The sequence below is a fragment of the Suncus etruscus genome, chromosome X, assembly GCF_024139225.1.
Source record: "Suncus etruscus isolate mSunEtr1 chromosome X, mSunEtr1.pri.cur, whole genome shotgun sequence".
In the NCBI taxonomy this organism is placed as follows: Eukaryota; Metazoa; Chordata; class Mammalia; order Eulipotyphla; family Soricidae; genus Suncus; species Suncus etruscus.
Window position 1 is genome coordinate 82,615,661 of NC_064868.1, and position 6,311 is coordinate 82,621,971.

Genomic DNA, 6,311 nt, shown 5'->3' on the forward strand with positions numbered 1-6,311 from the left:
ATCCTCAGCTTCCCTAGACTATCAGGATTAATTTCTAAGAGCAGAGCCAGGAATATCACCTGAGTAACTTCCACAGAAAATGGAACTGGGTGAGATAAATATATGAAGCCCTAAATCTTTAAGCACTATCCCTGGCATACAAAAACTAGTCAATGGTGATCTTGGACAATATTATAGTAGTAGTAGCAATAATATTGGTTGTGGTGATAGTAGACCATTGTCAGTTGTGCATTGTCATTGTGCACTTTTACTCTCCTGTTCATGTTCTGTAAATTCAGTAAGAGGATGGCAGTTGAGGAAAACCTGTCTGGGTCTGTGTGGTTGATGGAACTGTCAAAGCAGGACAATAAAGAGATTTGACTGTTCCAAGATAGGTACAAAGCAAATCTCTTTTTTTAATGAGTTATTAGAAGCAAATTTATTAAAAATTTAATTTGATAAAGGGATATCAGTTTCTTTTCTTCATTCATTTTCTCTTCATCTTTCAGATGGCTGAGGGTAAAATCATTTTGTGATTTTAGTATCGGGACAAAGCAATATTGCGAGAATGCAACATATGGTCCTCTGGCATATTTTTCAACTTGATATCTAGTGAGGAGAAAAGTACCTTTTTTTGTAGGTGACAACAAAAATATTTTTAAAAGAATAGCTATAAAAATTCTAATAGATAGTTCCCTATCTCCTCATTTTGATGATAAGAGCACTGAATTAATACAGGATATGTACAAGTTATTTTACTTTATTAAAAGAGTTGTGATATAACGAATCCTTTATAGTTGAATTTCAGAGATACAGTGAATCAGTGCCATTCTCACTGCTGTATCAACCACCCTCAACCAATGGACCCAGAGTACATCCTTTACCACCACCTGGTATGCCAGTATAATAGAACTATTTAAATTTATATTGTTAAAGTTATGGTCACTTGATTCTATTGTCCTTAACTTTGGCTTGGATGTTTAGTTCTCTTCTTATTTTTTTTCCACCATCAATGCATGAGACCACTTGGCCACTGGCTTGCCAGCATTTTTTTATTCCTTTATTCTTAGTTTTATTGGAAAAAATGTGAAAATATGTGGTAAACCAAGTAATTCGTGTCTCCAGATTCTATGAAAAAGTCAGGAATTCCTTTTACTTAAAAGATAAAAAAAGAAAAAAGAAAAGAATAAAGGGGTGTATGTGAGGGGCCGGAGCAATAGCACAGCAGTAGGGTTTTTTCTTGCATGCAGATGACCCAGGATGGACCTTGGTTTAATTCCCAGCATTCCATATTGTCCCCTGAGCCTGCATGAAGTGATTACTGAGTGGCACAGAGCCAGGAGTAACTCCTTAGTGCTGCCAGGTGTGGCCCCAAGACTAAAAAAACAAATGGTGAGTGTGTGGCAGGTGTTTTTGTTTTGTTTGTTTGCTTGTTTTTGCATAGGCAGAGCAAAAGATGTGGAAAGTAGGATAAACCTTTGGCCTAAAAACAGGGAGAACCTACCCATGAAGCATCGTTCCACAAGACCAACTATAGGCTCTGAATATATTAAGTTGTCTAACCCTAAAGTCTTTCTTTGTGGTCCCAGTTCTTCTCAACCACGGTTGTTGCACTCCGATTTCTGTAGAAATCTGTAAAGAAATTTGTACAGATCCTATGTCCAAGTCAGGATGACATGGAGCATCTTCTGGTTTCATCTCACTGTTAGGTGGCAATTTAGGGAACCCTTCCCTGAAAGCAAGTTGTTGCTGTTACCAAGTTATCAGGGTCTCATGTGAAATTCGGTACCAGGAGAGCATTAGGGTCTTCTCTGCTAGAAGTTCAATTCCTGGTGCTCATGCAGAAAACCGTGGTGGTTCCATAGATGGGATCAAAGGTTAAGAGGTGAGTGGCCAATGTCCAATCTTCTGAAGCCTGGGCTAAGTCACTATGACAAATGTTCAGAATGTAAGAAAATAGACAATGAAATTACACTTATTAATTAAATACTTCTAAAGATATATTTGAAGGCGGGCTGAGCAATAGCACAGCGGTAGAGTGTTTGCCTTGCAAGTGGTTGACCCAGGATGGACCTCGGTTTGATCCTCGGCATCTCATATGGTCTCTCAAACCAGGAGCGATTTCTGATCACATAGCCAGGAGTAACCCCTGAGCATCACCAGGTGTGGACCAAAAACCAAAAGAAAAAGAAGAGGAAAAATAGAATATTTGAAAGAAATATTTATGTCCCCTTTAAGTCTTTAGAATTAGTCTGGGAGGTGTACAAGTTTTTTAATACATTTTCCTGCACTGAATGACTCCCCATGACTAAAAGAATCTACCCTTTAATACTATTTTTTTTTTAAAATAATAAAGTAGAGGCCGAGAAATAGCACAGTGATAGGGCATTTGCCTTGCACGTATCTGACCCAGGACTGACCTGGGTTCAATTCTTCAAACTTGCCAGGAGCACAAAACCAGGGTAACCCATGTGCACCGCAGAGTGTGGCCCCCAAACTAAAAAAACTGTATTAGGCATGTGAAAAATCTGCTGTAATTTCCAAGTAATGTTCCTTCTTTAAATGTATGTGTCAAATTGGAAGGAAGGAAGAAAGGAAGAAAAACTCACACATAGGCTTTTTAGGACATGAGGAAGGGTTTGGTCTGTATAAAAGAAAGAAGTATATAAAGACACAGAAATAACATAAACAGGAATTTAAATTATTTTGGAACCTGAGACATAGTATATTGTATATACATATATATACATATATATCACCTCACACATATGTTCTGCTTGGGTTCAATCACCAAGCACCATACAGAAGACCCCCAGTGCTTCCAGGAGTGATTCCTGAGCAAAAGTCCAGGAGTAAGTATGTAGCATCACTGTGCATGGCACAAAACCAATAACGAAAAATAAATAAATAAAATTTTTATTACTGTTATTGTTGGTTTTTGGGTGCTCAGTATTTACACCTGATTCTGCCTTCAGGGATCTCACATGGTAGACTTGATCTATCATCATAGGGTACTAGGGTACTAGGGATCAAACCTCAGTCAACTGCATACAAGACAAGTGTCCTTACGGTTAATACTATCACTCCATCTCTGGAATTATTCGTTTTTCTTTTTAATTCCAAAAGGAAGGTAAGAAAAATAAGTGCTTTTAAGTAACATCACCTCCTTTAAATATATTGCTTTATCAATTCTATTAATTTTTATCTTTTATTTTTACTTCAAAAAGGGGCAAATTGGAAAAAAAACATAAAAATGGTGCTTACTAGGCAAAATATGAGGAGCGCTGAAGGGTTCTGCAAGGCCAGCAATTTTGCTTATTTTCTTTATTTTGGAAAAGGTCATCTGCAATCTGGGCCCTGCTTGGGACTTGATGTTTGTGTAAGATAAAATCTCCTGTTTCTCAGGAGAATGACTATCAAGATATTTTTAAGAAAATCAATCCAATATGAGGTTTGACATCATGTAACAATTCAAATGCATCATTCTTATTGCCTTTGAAACCCCTAAAATTGCATGAACTTACAGAAAAAAACAAATGTTATTCAAAGGCAGTCTTAGATGAGCAACCCCTACAAACGCTACAAATACAGGCTAACCAAGTGGGGGCAAGAAAGCATTTTTCTTTGGTGTTATATTTGTTTCAGTGACTTTTCATGTGATTCATTAAAGATATTTTTAACTATTTTTCCCTCAGTTGAAAAATTACAAATATAAATCCTGACTCTGGAATTGCTCAAACATGCACAGCTGCTGGTTTAAGCTTATAAAAACACCAAACAAAACAAAACACCACTTGGCGTGGAGCCCTGGTTGATGTTGCTGTAACTGGATTTGAGGGGGTTAGTGGTAGAATCTATTTCACACTGAAGAAATCTGTTATTGTTCTTGTTATATAAAAAAAGCTTCATAATAATGCAAAGTATATTTCATGTGATACTGAGAGAGAACATTACACTTTATCAAATTTAACACAAAGAGAGCCTGAATCATTTTGAGGAAATACTGCTTTAGTGAAGGTATGGCTACTTTTAAGAAATAGTATTTATCTCATTATTTAGAAACAATTTGGGAGGCCCATTTTTTAGTGTCCTGCAACATCTTCTCATGTGTTGCTATTAACTGAATTTTGCGAATTCTATACTTATTGGGCAATATCCATTCTCTTTATAAAAATTCTACTTCTAGCTAGGCTGAATTTTGGAACGATGGTAAGAATAAATTCTCCTAAAATTCTTGGTAATGTTTTTATCATTTGTTAAAATTCTCAATAACTTGTTGATAGTTTACAGTATTTCATATTCATTCATAATTGTAGACAAACCAATATCCAATATTACTTTCAATTAATATTAGAGATAATAACTTCCAGGATTATTTTCAATTAAATTCTTTGAAGCAATCAATCCTCTTGTGAATACCAATCATGTGGCAAAGTCTAGAATCCCAGTGTATCAAATATATATGCAAAACAAGGGCTAGGCTATAATTTTCTGGGGGATAGAGGTACAAAGGAGAGTGTTAGAAAAAGGGGCTTAACAACAAAATCACCTGGTATTATACTAGGTAAATTCTACTGCATTTATTCTCATTCATTTCATAAAGATGCAGCCACCATTTTTAATAGCAAATATTGTGTGGTTGTACAAATTATATAAATATTGTGATGTGCTAATGCAAACCTCCTTTATTACACCGAAATTCTTGAAAGCAAGGGATAATGATTAGAGGTTAGAAATTTACTCCCAATAAAGTTGCATTTGGAATTAAATTACTGCCAGAAGATAAAACCATGGAAATCATGTGACATTTCCAGGCTCCCCTCCCAGGAACTTGAACTATATAGCTGTAAGATATTTAAATACACACTAGGAGACCCTGTACCCATAATTTTATATAAATTTCATTTTTTTCAGAAGGTTTTTGATTAAGTCCTACCTCTCATCTTAACTGCTTTCTCCATCCTTACTTGCGGTTGCCATATAAAGTTAAATTTTATTCCTCGATTTTGTATCGAACTTCCAGAACTAGGCTTATAGTTATTTATCAACATTTGCATCACCTTTAAACTTTTTTAACCACTGATGTGGTGAAGTTATCCATATAAATATGCTACTCCATATGTATAATTGCAGGAAGGGACATTTAGTTTCTAGCAAGAGGCACAATATTATGTTTTAACTTGTCTCTCTCATGCCATATTTTTCACAATTCTTAAGACTTTGCTCACAGTGTTCAATGCTCTTTAGAATATTCTTTATTTTGATTTTATCTTTGAAGTCCTTCCAGATCTAAGCACTTCAAGACCTTAGCTCATCCTTGACTGTTGGATATTCTTTCAAAAGCATCATCCTATAATAGGGGCGCTTGCTTTAATTTTCCATGCTCCCTCTACCTCCTCCACAGTACCTACACAAAGCCATATAGTTTCCAGCATAAAAAATCTTCCCCTCCCTCTGAAATGCCTTGGAAATTGTGTTTTATTTAACTTTTTTATTATCTTTATGAAGATACTCTGATAAAGTTATTCATAGTTTTTTTAGGAATACAATAGCTCAGCAACAATTCCACCACCAATGCCAACTTTTGTCCATTAGTGCCTAACGGGTCCCTCTCAACCCTACATATACACTATCCCCCCCCCAATGCCCTTCTTGACTTGTGGAAAGACACATTTTTAAGGTCAGTTGTTGCGATTTGGAGTTTATGTGTTTTGTGTTCTTGACTCTATAGTTTGGATATACAGCTATACCACCCCTCTACACCACAGATGTGCCTGAGGCCTTTGACTCCTGCTCCTTATTTCATTTTTTTCTTATTATAATTTTTATTATCCTCCTAAATTTATCCAACCTTTGTCCTTCAGCTTCCCATATTATGAGTCAGACTACAATCCACAAAGCATATTGAAGAAATAGAAGTAGAACACTACCAGATTTGACATGAAAAGGACCTTTTATGGTAGAACAGCTTTGCCAGTCAACAGAATCAAAAATTGACATATGAAGCAACATAAAATTAAAGACTTTATACATTGCAAGAAACTAGAACTTAAAATACAACTGAATGGGAAAAAATAGTCACACTGAACTATCAGATATTAAAGATATATATAAAGTCCTCACAGAGACCCCCCCAATTTAAAAACTCTATCCAAAAATGGGGAAAGGAAATGGAATACATTTCTTGTGAAAAGACTGAATGGTGGGTCAAAAGCTCATTAAAAAGTGCTCAGCATCACTTATTATTAGGGAAACATAAGTAAAAATGGCAAGGAGGTATCACCTCACACCAGTGAGAATGGAGCATACCAAAAATAGTAGAAATAATAAAT